Genomic DNA, 15,644 nt, shown 5'->3' with positions numbered 1-15,644 from the left:
ATTAGCCAGGATGGTCTCGATCTCCTGACCTCGTGATCCGCCCGTCTCGGCCTCCCAAAGTGCTGGGATTACAGGCTTGAGCCACCGCGCCCGGCCATCTTCCCAAGTTCTGAACCAATTGAGAAATAGTAAGGATTGGGCAGATGGGCCCAGATCCTTCCCTTATGATCTGATAAAGCTCATATTAGAGAACATGTCTTATATCTATGAAATATTGGATTTCCTAACTGAACCCTAGGACTAGACAGCTATCTTCAGAAATGTCTCCCCTAAGTGAGTGCCTGTCCTGGTAAACATTCAGCATGGAGGGCTGAGAAGAGCAATTGTTTCCTGAAGGCAGGCTTGGTTCAGAAACGATGGTGCAATTCCAAACCTGTGTAGTCTTTTTTAGCCCAACTTACATCTCTGTTCCACTTCCACTGCTACCCAGGGAAGAGTAGGCAAGGGTATGGAAGAGGGGCTAGGAGTGTTTCCCTGGTGCCATCAGGAAGAAGGAAGAAGCAGCCCCCTCTCCCCGTGACATCCACATACATCTCCCCTCTCTGCCTCTCCCTCCTCCCTAGTCGACCTCCCCAACCCCACCCCCCATAATGGATCTGACTGAGAAGAGAAAATGGAAATGGAAAACTGAAGATTGGGAGCATTGTGACATAAAAGGTCTGGCATTTATGCTTTCCGTTAGAATGTGTACTAAGGAAAAAACCTGAAATAAAGATAAAATTTACATTATTCATTATAGCATTATATATTATTTTAAAACAGCTATGTACTATTTATAATGGCAAAAATAGCGAAAATGATTTAAATGATCATATTTAGGAAATGAAAAAATCATTCTGCTTTAAAAGATGTTCTTAAAGGGATTCTAACAATGTGGGGAAATGCAGGAATTTTAATGATATATTAAAGTACACAAATTGTAGATAGGTTTATCGCACATGTCAGCTAGAATTGACTGGGAGTGCTTCTTTTTCTCCCAGATGGATTTTTAGGCCACATCTGGGCCTCAAAGCATGGAACAGGAATGAATGGTATGGACAGAAGTTGATGTGGGCTGTGGTTGTTTGGGGTGAGATGGGGATCAGGATAGGGAATGCAGCGATATCTGCCAAATATGTGTCATGTACCTCGTGGTATAATTTTAACTGTGTAAGAAAAAGAATGCAAATTTTTTAAAGATGGGATAAGATATATCCAAATGTAAATAGGTGTGATCTCAGGGAGTCAGGAGCAGGTATGTGTTTTCCTGCTTCATCCACATGTTACTTTGTAAATCTAGAGCTGGCCTTCTGGAGACTGATCCTGCCACTCGCTAGCACATGGTGCTCAACATCTCTGTGCCTCAGTTTCCTATTCCCAAACAAATGGAGACAACAATTGCACCTACCTGATAAGTCAGTACTCAGGCAGATGAATCAAAATTAAATATTTTAAATACTACAGTATATAATGTGCTTAGGGCAATGCCCAGAAAACTCCATTCAAGTTTCAGCCATTATCATTAGTAGTGGTAGTACAGTGAGCAGATTCCATTTTAGTAATGAGATAGAAGGAAAACACAGGGACGCCAATGCAGACGTGAACAAATATGTGATAAAATGGTAAGTGACAAAAGCCTTAATATGGGATTTTATGTTTAATTTGAATGTAACTATTCAAAACTAGACAGTTCAAACTGTGCATGTGGAAAAATACTTAAATGAAGTTAAAAAAATGAAAGACTTAAGAGATGGAAGTTACAGGTTTTAAAACCATTTTCTTTTATGTCTTTATTATTTAAAAATATGCATGAGATTTTAATCCCCCCCCCCATAGCATTACAAACAAATATCTTCTTCTATAGTAGGTATCTATAATTGTGTTTGCTCAGCATCTCTCTGTCCATGTTCTGGGAAGAAGCACCTCCTTTATCTAGGCTTCATACTCCCTGTTAACCATGGGGTTTGTACACATGTTATTATCGCCGATTGTCCCAAGGGTAGCTACTTGACCCAAGTGGAGCCAATCTGAGCCCTTCCTTGGGGAATTTTGAAAGGATGTTGCAGTTCCAAACCTGTCTGGTTTTTAGCCCAACTTGTTAGTCAGGTAAGAGAGAGTATGATTCAGTATCTCTGACTGGTGGTGGGAGCCGTGGTTTAAGAGCATTAGCAGCCATGTAGAGTGAGTCTTTTCTAGAGAGAAAGGGCGATGCTGCACACAGAGGGAAGAAAAGATGAGTGAGCATTTTAATATATATGTATATACACACGTATGTATATGTGTATTTATGTATGTTTGTGTATATATATCCCTCTGTGTGTAGATAGATGGATAGATAGATAGATAGATAGATAGATAGATAGATAGATAGATAGATAGATAGATGGATAGATAACATTTATATACTTGGTCTCAATTATTCTATCACTGCCTTTTGTGCAATTTCTTTGTTTAACGCTTATTTCATTTATGGAGAAATCTCAATATCATTCCGATAAGTTTCCCTTTTTGCCTAAGGTAGTTTGCGTTGGTTGCAACCAAGAACCATAACTAATTTATAATTATAGCTTCGTTCATAACAGTAAAAAATAGGGAGCAATCCAAAATGTATAATATTAGGTAATGGCTAAATAAATTAAGGCAAATCATGATGGGAAACTATGCAGTCATTAAAATAATTCTTTCAAAGAGTATTTGAGAAATCATTCAGAATATTACCAAGTGAAAAAAAAGAGACTACATGACACTGGCAGAGGGAGGGAAATTGGGCAGTCCAGGAAGAAGGGCTGTCCTTCTCAGCATGTGCAGAGGTCTTGAGGTCAGACGAACATGGATTCTCAAGGTACTGACAGGAGGCTACTTTACTCAGAATGAAGAAAGCAAGAAGGAACATGGAACAAGGAGAAGATGGGAAGATAAACACTGAGGGCCATTGCAAAGGGTCTGAGTTCTATCTCAGAGCAACGAAAAGTCATGGAAGGGCTTTGAAGGAGAGGAGTAACATCAACAATTTACATTCTTAGCTTCTGTGAAGATACCATATTGGAGATGGGCAAAAGCGGAAGCAGGGGAGATGGTGAGGAGGCTATTGCTAGAGGAGCCATACAATTATATTCTAAACCTGGACAAATTTGAGAGTAGAATGGGGACCTTTTATTATTACACCAGGACAACAGGTTCAAACCAGGACCTCCCCAGGCAAACCAGGACAGATGGCCATCCCAGCTATTATGGAAGTAGTCCAGGCAAGAAACAATGTAGACTTGAACTAGGGTGGGAGATGGGTAAGAATTCTAGCCATGGATGGTTTAAGGTTGAATCTCAGTCCTTGACTGGCTCCATTTGGCATCGTCTTCTTTTGATGTTCATTCTTGTGTTCACTATGTTTGATAGGTAACTTTTTCTGGTGATTTTAATATTTTTGGATCAACAATTTTTAAAATTTAACATGCATAAAAATGACCTGGTAGCCCTTTAAAAACGGGTTCCTAGGCCTCACAAACTAGAGTTTATGATCCAGTAGGTCTGAAGCAGAGCCTGGGAATGTGCATTTCCAGCAAGCTCCCAGGTGAAGCTGGTGATGCTGGTCTGGAGACCACACTTTGGGAACCGCTGCTTTAGATGTAGGCTGATAGTGACACCTACACAGGTTCTCTACACACACTTAAGTCCTGTCTCCAATGTGTGTGCTTCTGTGCCTGTCTTGTGAATTCCTTGTTTTTGTTATTTACATCTGTAACGTAGCTCTGTTTCATTAAATTCAGGCATTCCAGAATTGCCTGATCCATTGAGGGGGGAATGCCGCTCAGGGATCTAGTTACAAAAGCTATGCCCATTCGTTTTATCTGTTGTGCTTTGTTTTTAAATCACACTTGTTTAAAACTAAATTACAATTGGGTCTTTTTTACTTTAGAGCATTGCACCTCTAAATCATTTCTAACCCCCAATGTCCAGTACTGATTTTTAATCAGTCTGCAGTTTTTCTGTGCCAGCCAATTGCTGATTATGCTCACGTTTTGCTCTTTGTAACTGTTCCTTAAAGCTGCACTTCTTCTTCAGACTCAATCCCTGAGGTCTTGGACCCTCTCGTATCTCAGGAACCTCATCCTGACCTGCAACGCTGCAAACCTCGTGACCTCTTTGGTCCTATCTTCTTGCAGATCTCTGTGGTCCACTGAGCTACACTGACCGTTAGACACCACTGACTGCAGTAAATTGTCTGTTACATCTCTCCAGCCTGCTATGATTCTTTGCTTTGTCTCAAACTTATTCTGGTCTCTGCTGACTTTGGGTCCCACAGAACCTCTGGATTCATCACCCATCAGTCCCGCTAAGACCACGTAAGAAGGCGTTACTTCTAAGAACAGTGTTGTCAGGGAGACTTTAGCCTAGAAATAGCAGCCACTTTTCTCAACAGTCTTTTCCTGTTCCTGCTTTCAAAAATCTTTCCCCTTTTTCACAGCTTCGGGGTAAGAGACAAAACAGCTGTGCTTTATGTTTGAAAACTGCAACGCACATTCAAAATTCTACAATCCCAGCAGAAAGCCTGTTTTCAGCACTTTTTTTTGGAGAAGTAGGCAAAGCTTATTCTTTTATTTTAATGTAACTTTGCATGTGTTTTAATTACACAAGCAATACATTTTTATTGTTGAAAATATGAAAGATATAGAAAGCAAAAATAGAAAAATAAACCATGGATGATCCAAAAGATAAAAATCACCCAGAGATAACCTTTTCGGCACTTTCACATCCTCCTAATTCATATTTTTTAGCAGAAAAAAACTTTCCTTCAAATAAAATCACACTGAGAAGCCCAATATATAAACAGATAAACCTGGCTTGGATTGGAGGCAAGGGAGTGGGGCTCAGCTGCTCAACTTGACCCTCACCATTCACCGCAGACCCTTCTACTAGATGTCAGCCTTCCCCAGGGCTATGTGAAACTGCACCTCTAGGTCATTTCGGCATGAGACTTAAATACCGCAGATATACTGCCAAAGGCATTTTCAGCTTGGCACTCTGATTGCGTAGGGGTTGGAGCAGATGTTGTTTTTGTATCAATGGGTCTTTCCACTTCCACATAATACATCTTTTCTTAGAGTTCATGTTGCCTCCAGCCTAAAGCACAGGTGATTAACCTGGAACTCGAACACTCCCCCCAAAATATATATCTATAGTTTTAATTAGTCTAGGGTTCATGTCAATTTTTTTCTTAATAAATGTTTTTGAAGATCTCAGCAATTTCTAGTTTAGCAATACAGTTGGAAACTTTGAATTTAAATAGTTAAATTGTTGAAAAATTAAATATGTAGAAACCAAAGTGAAAATAATTTGAGCAGATGTTTTCCCCATTGCTTGTAAGCTTGACTTTGATGTGTCTATCATATTTTCTTTGACAAATTGATTGGTATTTTGCTCCTGCAATGCCCAACTTTAAATGGAAATGTCTTACATCTGATATTTTCACATGACTGTTATGAGAGAATCATGAAACACATAAAGCTAACTTTAGAAAAAAATGAATGATAATGGCATTTGTTTCTTAGAAATATTATACTTTTTACCTCTGTTTTTAGAATGTCATGAGGACATAAACATATTACTGAAAAATTATGTTTTTAAAATGTTGGCAATTTCACCAATTTTAAATGCACCAGCAGGATTTCTTTCAAATGAAATCCTATGATAAATGCATCCTTTAAAAAGTGGTAGTGCTATTCACAATAGCAAAGCCATGGAACCAATCTAAGTGCCCATCAATGGTTGACTGGGTAAAGAAAATGTGGTATATATACACCATGGAATACTACATAGCCTTAAAAAAAAAAGGATGAAATCATCTTCTCTGCAGAAACATGGATAGAGCTGGAGGCCATTATCCTAAGCGAACTAACTCAGAAGCAGAAAATTAAATATCGCATGTTCTCATTTATAACAATGGGTACACATGGACATAAGATGGAAATAATAGCCACTGGGGACTCTAAAAAGGGGAAAGGAAGGAGAGGGAGAGGGTTGAAAGATTACCCATTGGATATATTGGATGAAATGTTCAATAGTTGGGTGACAGGTATACGAGAAGCCCAATCCCCACCATTCCACAATATACCCATGTAACAAATATGCACATATATCCCCTGAATATAAATTAAAAAAAAAAAAGAATTACGAGAAAAAAAGCGAGAGTGCTTTTGTATTGTTAACACTTTTGTAATGTGAATAGAGCTCCATATCTTGTTTTATACGTTCCCATCTCATACTTGGAATTTCCAGAAAGGGGTTCATTGTGTATTGACTGTTCTATTCTGAATGCTAGTTCTATACAGGTCTCCTTCTTGGACCGAGAGACACACAACTAGTCTAAATTCCTCTCACTTCTAAAGCATTCCCTACCCCAGTCCATAGCATAGAGTTGACTGTGTTGAAGCCTTTTGATGGTGGGGAAGCAGAGCTGGGCTGTGAATCCGCCCCACATGGCTGATTTCCTTTCCCTGCTAAGGCATCTTCACTTCCTAATGATATACAGAATAGTTTTCAGCCTCATTTATCCTTTATTTTGTGTCCATGATAAAATTTATAACAGAATTAAAAGGATAGATTGAGATACGTATATGTAGATTTCCTAAATTTCCTGGCTCTTCATGGGGACCTCAGTTAGTTCCATTTAATATCCTTTTGTTTCTAATGATTATTCTTAATGTACAGTTGCAGCAGTAGGTGCTCTCCTGTTAGTGGCTATTTGGGAGAAGAGGCAGAATTCCGTGGTTAAGAATTTTAAAGAACAAAATTAAAACCACAGGAAGCATCCATGTGGCTTTCTCCACCCAAAGCAGTTCCCTCTGCTCTCTGGAGCTGTGGTCCCCCCTAGTGGTTCTACAGTGATTTCTCCTCCTGGTGCCTTATTCAGTGGGGCTGCACTGCTTGCCAGCTGGTAGCTCCAGTGTGTCACAGCAAGTTCTGCATCTCTTTAAAATCAGTTGAATTCAGGGCTTTTTGTTCCATGTTGCTTGGCTTTAAATAAATTTTTAAAAAAGGTCCACGAAGCATAGAAACAGTAGGTAGTTAAAATTTTTCATTTCCCCTTGTTAAACGCCTGCTCTCTTCAGATGAATCCTTTCCAGGTTTTGGCTGATAGAACACAAGTGAAGTCAAGTGTACAGAGGCATGGATAAGTGCTTGTTCAGGACACAGCACCTTCAATGACTGACTCTCTGAGCACACCTCTGTGCGTCTGCTCCAAAGCTGTAATACCAACACGAGAACTAAGCAGTCCTTTTTTTTCTTTTTTTTCACTTTAAGTTCTGGAATACATGTGCTGAACATGCAGGTTTTTTACATAGGTATACATGTGCCATGGTGGTTTGCTGCACCTATCAACCTGCCATCTAGGTTTTAAAACCCCACGTGCATTAGGTATTTATCCTAATGTTATCCCTCCCCTTGCACCCAATCCCCTGACAGGCCCCAGTGTGTGATGTTCCCCTCTCTGTGTCCATGTGTTCTCATTGTTCAACTCCCACTTATGAGTGAGAACATGCAGTGTTTGGTTTTCTGTTCCTGTGTTAGTTTTCTGAGAATGATGGTTTCCAGCTTCATCCATGTTCCTGCAAAGGACATGAACTCATTCTTTTTTTATGACTGCATACTATCCTCTGGTGTATATGTGCCGCATTTTATTTATCCAGTCTATCACTGATGGGCATTTAAGTTGGTTACAAGTCTTTGCTATTGTGAACAGTGCTGCAGGAAACATACATGTACATGTGTCTTTATAGCAGAATGATTTATAATCCTTTGGGTATATACTTAGTAATGGGATTGCTGGGTCAAATGGTATCTTTGGTTTTAGATCCTTGAGGAATCACCGCACTGTCTTCCTCAATGGTTGAACTAATTTACACTCCCACCAAGAGTGTAAAAGCATCCCTATTTCTCCACAGCCTCACCAGCATCTGTTGTTTCCTGACTCTTTAATGATCGCCACTCTAACTGTGTGAGATGGCATCTCTTTGTGGTTTTGATTTGCATTTCTCTAATGACCAGTGATAATGAGCTTTTTTTCATGTTTGTTGGCCACATAAATGTCTCCTTTTGAGGAATGTCTGTTCCTATCCTTTGCCCACTTTTTGATGCGGTTGTTTGTTTTTTTCTTGTAAATTTGTTTATGTTCTTTGTAGATTCTGGATATTAGCTCTTTGTCAGATAGATAGATTGCAAAATTTTTCTCCCGTTCTGTAGGTTGCCAGTTCACTCCAATGATAGTTTCTTTTGCTGTGCAGAAGCTCTTTAGTTTAATTAGATCCCATTTTTAAATTTTGGCTTTTGTTGCCATTGTTTTTGGTGTTTTAGTCATGAAGTCTTTGCCCATGCGTATGTGCTGAATGGTATTGCCTAGGTTTTCTTCTAGGGTTTTTATGGTTTGGGGTTTTAAATTTAAGTCTTTAATCCATCTTGAGTTAATTTTTGTGTAAAGTATAAGGGAGGGGTCCAGTTTCTTTTTTCTCTAAGCAGTCCTGTTAACCTCTTAACCTAATTTGGATATATCTTTGTGATGCTAGGGCCCTAAAACTTTATTTTATTAAATTGTAGAATAGCCTATTGAGTGCTGGACTCCTTTGTCTTTGTAACTTTCGTTCTGAGCATAAAGTCTTGAATATAGCATGTACTTAATAAACACTGATTGAATAAATTAATACGTAGGTACAAGTGTATATATATGCTACCCCATTTCAATTCTGGTTTCATAAGAGAAATTTATTATTTTCCCTGGCCTACTCTTCTTCCAGAATCACTGAATACTTGTGAATAGTCCTGAAAGAGATAAACACCGTGTTTAATATCAAAGTATTCTTGACTCTTTTTCACCCCTTCTTGAGGGACAATCTGAAATTGTATGGACATAGACCGTATCTGCTCATGGACCATAACATTGTTTTCTTTTTTAAAATCTAGGATGCAGGTCTGTGAACAGTAATGATATGGGGACATTGAGCCGGTTAACTTTGGGCTCTTATTGAGGGCCTAACAATCTGACCCGTATGCTGCAGGAATGTGGTGCCACTGAGGGATAATGTTCAAGGAAAGGCAAGGAGAGCATCTGTCAAAGGTGGCGTAAAGAAAATTCAGCATGGAGCGTTAACACAGAATAGTTAAACTCTAACGTCCCTGCCAACTCTAAGGTGATAGAAGTCTATGATTCTTAGTCTAAATTTTAAAGTATTCTGGTCCTATGAACAATGTGTCTTAGCTTTTCTTTCTTTTTTTTTTTTTTAGCTTCTATCTTATTTAATATGAAAGTCAAAGAAATAACATTTTGTTGTTACACAGCTTAAACATCGTTTTTTTACAAACAGATAACATGAATGTAATCTTTAACATTAAAAAGTCTATGTGTTTAAACAGTTAAAAATGAAAGTACAATGAGATTTTTCCCCATTAAAATGACAGTATTAAGAAATATAAAAAAAATCAATTATGTTAAGACAATTTTTTTATTATACTTTAAGTTCTAGGGTACATGTGCACAACGTGCAGGTTTGTTACATATGTATACATGTGCCATGTTGGTTTGCTGCACCCATTAACTCGTCATTTACATTAGGTATTTCTCCCGTAACCCCCCATCCCCCAACAGGCCCCAGTGTGTGATGTTCCCCTTCCTGTGTCCAAGGGTTCTCATTGTTCCATTTCCACCTATGAGTGAGAACATGTGGTGTTTGGTTTTTTGGCCTTGTGATAGTTTGCTGAGAATGATGGTTTCCAGCTGCATCCATGTCCATACAAAGGACATGAACTCATCCATTTTTATGGCTGCATAATATTCCATGGTGTATATGTGCCACATTTTCTTAATCCAGTCTATCATTGATGGACATTTGGGTTGGTTCCAAGTCTTTGCTATTGTGAATAGTGCCACAATAAACATATGTGTGCGTGTATCTTTATAGCAGCATGATTTATAATCCTTTGGGCATATACCCAGTAATGGGATGGCTGGGTTAAATGATATTTCTAGTTCTAGATCCTTGAGGAATTGCCACGCTATCTTCTACAATGGTCGAACTAGTTTACAGTCCCACAAACAGTGTAAAAGTATTCCTATTTCTCCACATCCTCTTCAGCACCTGTTGTTTCCTGACTTTTTAATGATCACCATTCTAACTGGTGTGAGATGGTATCTCATTATGGTTTTGATTTGCATTTCTCTGATGACCAGTGATGATGAACATTTTTTCATGTGTCTGTTGGCTGAATAAATGTCTTCTTTTGAGAAGTGTCTGTTCATATCCTTCGCCCACTTTTTGATGGAGTTGTTTATTTTTTTCTTGTAAATTTGTTTGAGTTCTTTGTAGATTCCGGATATTAGCCCTTTGTCAGATGGGTAGACTGCATAAATATTTTCCTGTTCTGTAGGTTGCCTGTTCACTCTGATGGTAGTTTCTTTCACTGTGCAGAAGCTCTTTAGTTTAATTAGATCCCATTTTTTAATTTTGGCTTTTGTTGCCATTGTTTTTGTTTTAGTCATGAAGTCTTTGCCCATGCCTATGTGCTGAATGGTATTGCCTAGGTTTTCTTCTAGGGTTTTTATGGTTTGGGATTTTAAATTTAAGTCTTTAATCCATCTTGAATTAATGTTTGTATAAGGTGTAAGGAAGGGATCCAGTTTCAGCTTTCTACATATGGCTGCCCTCTCTCACCACTCCCATTCAACATAGTATTAGAAGTTCTGGCCAGGGCAATCAGGCAGGAGAAAGAAATAAAGGGTATTCAATTAGGAAAAGAGGAAGTCAAATTGTCCCTGTTTGCAGATGACATGATTGTATCTCTAGAAAAGCCCACTGTCTCAGCCCAAAATCTCCTTACACTGATAAGCAACTTCAGCAAAGTCTCAGGATACAAAATCAATGTGCAAAAATCACAAGCATTCTTATACACCAGTAGCAGACAAACAGAGAGCCAAGTCATGAGTGAACTCCCATTCATAATTGCTTCAAAGAGAATAAAATACCTAGGAATCCAACTTACAAGGCACGTGAAGGACTTCTTCAAGGAGAACTACAAACCACTGCTCAACGAAATAAAAGAGGACACAAACAAATGGAAGAACATTCCATGCTCATGGATAGGAAGAATCAATGTTGTGAAAATGGCCATACTGCCCAAGGTAATTTATAGATTCAATGCCATCCCTATTAAGCTAACAATGGCTTTCTTCACAGAATTGGAAAAAACTACTTTGAAGTTCATATGGAACCAAAAAAGAGCTCGCATTGCCAAGTCAATGCTAAACCAAAAGAACAAAGCTGGAGGCATCACACTACCTGACTTCAAACTATACTACAAGGCTACAGTAACCAAAACAGCATGGTACTTGTACCAAAACAGAGATATAGACCAATGGAACAGAACAGAGCCCTCAGAAATAATACCACAAATCTCCAACTGTCTGATCGTTGACAAACCTGACAAAAACAAGCAATGGGGAAAGGATTCCTTATTTAATAAATGGCGCTGGGAAAACTGGCTAGCTTTTGTTTTAAAAATAAGAAATTTAAGTGGAGGGCTATAGGTCAGTGCAACTAAACAGTAGCCTCTGTCTCAGTCTTCACCGTGGAAATTGTTCTCTTCTTGGGCCAGATTGTCTCACGCATACCCCTACCACTCCAGCATCTTCCTCTTACCCCCTTGATATCCTTTTCCTTTTCTCTTTCAGTATATGGATCTCAGATAATTGCCAGGCACTGCTTTCTCTGGACAAGATGTTTCACCATGGGTTGGCATGACTGTTCCCAAAACCTCCCTTCTGTACCTACATCTGTTGCCCTGACATTGTGTTGATCTACTCCATGGAGTGGCTGCCCTGCCAAAGTGGGACAGGAGTGGATGAGAATAGAAAACATACCCCCGACTATCTAGTAAACTCTGTCACCAGGCTGTAACACAACCCTGTGTCCTCTGATAGAGTCTTTTATTTGGCTCAATATCTTGGTTTGTTGTTGCTGTTTGCAAACTAGGAAACAATCTGAACCAGAAAACAAAGTGGAAGGTAATGTCTTCTGTTCTCCTGAAAAGAATGAGAAAATTTTTGTGGATTCTGTCATTGTTCTTCTCAGAATGAGTTTCTTCCCCATCTTCTTGGAAGGATGGTTGATGGATGGCTGTTGTACCTTGACTACCCAGGGGTTTAAGCCCTGGGGGTCAAACATCGGTCCCAATATAGCCAATTACTAAGTCACTAGCTCTTTTCCTCAGTAAGGCTCATTAGACCTGCAGTGTGAACAGAACTCCTTTTGGACATGCTCAACAGCAAGAACAATGTGCCTATATTCTTGTGTGTGTGTGTGTGTGTGTGTGTGTATAGCTGTACCGAGATGTATACGTGTATAAGGTGAAGAAGCTGTGAAAGTTACTTGCAAATATGGTTTGGCTGTGTCTTCACCCAAATTTCATCCTGAATTGTAGCTCCCACAATTCCCATGTGTTGTGGGAGAGACTCGGTGGGACTTAATTGAATCATAGGGGCAGATCTTTCTTGTGCTCTTCTTGTGATGGTGAATAAGTTGCACAAAATTTGATGGTTTTATAAAGGGGAATTTCCCTGCACAAGCTCTCTTCTCTTGTTTGCCACCATGTGAGATGTGCCTTTCACCTTCCACCATGATCATAAGGCTTCCCCAGCCATGTGGAACTGTGAGTCCATTAAATCTCTTTCTGTTGTAAATTGCCCAGTCTCAGGTATGTCTTTATCAGCAGTGTGAAAACAGACTAATACACTTGCTAACTTTGTATATGTGTGTGTATGTGGTGGGGTGTGTGTGTGTGTGTGTGCATGCGTGTGTGTATCTGCTGTGGGGGACAATGGGAGATAAGTTAGGAACTGCTGAAATTTTGCTTCTCATGTTAAGTACCAACATTGCATCTGTTGGAGAGGCAGTGCAGTGAGTCAAGGATGAAGTCAGATAAACCACCTCCTAGCTCTGTCACTGATTAGCCTGTGAACTTACCCAGAGTTACTTAACCTCCTTGAGCCTCACAGGGCTGTTAGAAGCATTAAATTTAAAGTGCTTAGTCTGGTGACTGGCCACTCAGTGAGTGCCCATGGTAATGGCTTGCCAAATTGAAGTGAATATTGGTTGTTGCAGTAATTAACTATAGACCATGGAGATGCTGTAAACACTTTTCATTCATGTAGTTTAAGACGTATGATGCCAATTGGAGAATAACATATTAATGTAGCAGTATGCTCTATCAAAAGTTTTACTTTTTTAAGGGAAAGACCGTTCCAGTTCCTACTCAGTATTAACAAGAAATCACCTTGAAACAAATTTTTCAGTTATTTGAATGGTCTTGATTTGTTGTGAAAATCTGAAGCCAAAAGGTCCCAAGTATTGGGGGAAAAAACCTGTGCCCTTTCTGAGGGGATTAGCAGAAGCTATGCCATGGCCTGAACATGCAGAACAAGCCCCTGGGAAGGAAGTGGGCATAAGGAGACCAATATGTCCTGGGATAGAAGGAAATGATATCCCAAGTCCTACACCCTAAAAGAGTCAGGGAGTCGTATTGAGATGGGCCACTGAGATGGACCATGGCTAAGGGTCTTTTGAAATGAAATTGCCCTAAAGCAACAGAGAGATGGGATTAGTGGACAAGTCTCACTCTGGCTTGGGGATGAGGTGGTCAGGGTCTTTGAGATGGTCCCAGCCCTTTTGGGAGTGACCATGCTATAATCTGAAAGCGCTGGTCTCTAAGAGACGAGTGAGAATCTGAAGCTCTCTCTATGGAAAACAATGTTGGGCGGGTTGTCCTCTTTCAAAGAGCTATTATAAAATGATAAGTAGCATGGCATGTACAACTAAAACCTGAATCTTTTCAACACGTGTTTCTATAACCTAGCACATCAATAGAGCTAGGATTTTTTTTTTTTTTTAAGACAGAGTCTTACTCTATCACCCAGGCTAGAGTACAGTGACATGAAGATAGGCCACCGCAGCCTTGTACCCCTGGGCTCAAGCAATCCTTCCACCTCAGTCTCCCAAGTAGCTGGGACTACAGGCACACACCACCACACCTGACTAGTTTTTGTATTTTCAGTAGACACAAACTTCTGCCATGTTTCCCAGGCATGTCTTGAACTCTTGGACTCAAGCGGTCCTCTCACCTTGGCCTCCCAAAGCGCTGGATTACAGGCGTGAGCCCCTGTGCTCACCCGATACTAGGATTAAAACAGATTTTCTCCACTATGCCAAGTTCCTAAACCAGCATGAATCCCAGAGGTGAATGGTGTTAGTGTTCTCATAACTGACACAATGTCAAGCCAAAGAGCTGACACAGGATATCTGGTGCAGTTCCAGAAATCAGTAAGTGGTTGAGGATGATTTGGGGTCTAGAATAATGGGGTCTTCCTCATGCTGCCAGATTTACATGGGCAATCAGCAAATTCACATTCTCTGCCTATAAAAAATCGAGCTTGATACAATCTGCATATAACAAAACTGAGACGTTCCTCCCAAATATTTCTGTGATCCTATATTCAGAGTGTCTTTTCACTCCTTCTCCATTTTATTTCCAACTCCTGGTTTGCAGCAAATGCCACATTACCTCATCACTCTAATGATACCAATATCTATCTCAGCACTTCAAGAAAACAGAATCACTGAAAATTATTACAAATTGTACAAAAAAGACTAGACTAAGGAAACACCTATAATATATTTATGCTTTTGCTCACTTCAGTTATAAAGATACTAATTCTGTTTTGAGAGCATACTTCATTTCCAGCAGTGCTAAATCTTACCTAATACCATAAATTTTTCTTAGGACATACTTTAGAATGACATGGAAATTACTTGGTCCTTAAAAAATAGCTTTAAATGATGATTTATTGGAGCAAGGAATAATTTGGTATTATCTATTTCTTTTGGGAAAGAAAAAAGTATATTTTAAAGATATCAGACTCCAGGTAAAATTAACCTACATTCAAAAATCATAATCATGCCCGATTCTAGCTTAATGATCATTAAATTTGTCTTGCAATCATTTTGAAATAAATCATAAGACAATGATGAATAGAATTGGCTCTAATTTAGGAAAAACCTGGCATGTCAAGTTAATAATAATGGGATTTATGAGAATGCCATAAAAAATGAGTTCTACTGTCAACAGTTTATGATTTGGGCTCCCAGGTATTTTGAAGTTCCAGCTCGCAGCTATAAAGAACTCTGGATACAAGCTTTCTTTTCATTTAAATGCATCTAAGTGTTATCTTACAGCACATAATCCAAAACTTAATATTGATTTTACTATAAATTTTGTTTTAGTTAAATATGTATTGAGTGATGTTTCCATTTGCTTCTGTTAGTTGCAAGCAACAGACACTAACTTAGGCTAAAAATGAATTATTGGAAAATTGGAAGCAGCTCATGGAATTGAAGAAAAATTGAAGAAAAAGAGTCAGTATATAAACTTCCTTTCTTACTTCCAGAGTTTGGGAGCAGGTGATAGGTATATATAGGATTAATAAAAATAAAGATTTTTAAAAATCACCTTTATTGGCTGGACAGGGTGGCTCACATCTGTAATCCCAACACTTTAGGAAGCCAAGGGAAGAGGATCACTTGAGCTCAGGAGTTTGAGACTAGCCTGGGCAACATAGTAAGACCTTCCCC

This window comes from Mandrillus leucophaeus, unplaced genomic scaffold (genome assembly GCF_000951045.1).
Source record: "Mandrillus leucophaeus isolate KB7577 unplaced genomic scaffold, Mleu.le_1.0 Scaffold35, whole genome shotgun sequence".
Classification (NCBI taxonomy): Eukaryota; Metazoa; Chordata; class Mammalia; order Primates; family Cercopithecidae; genus Mandrillus; species Mandrillus leucophaeus.
Note: the sequence above shows the minus strand (reverse complement) of the source record.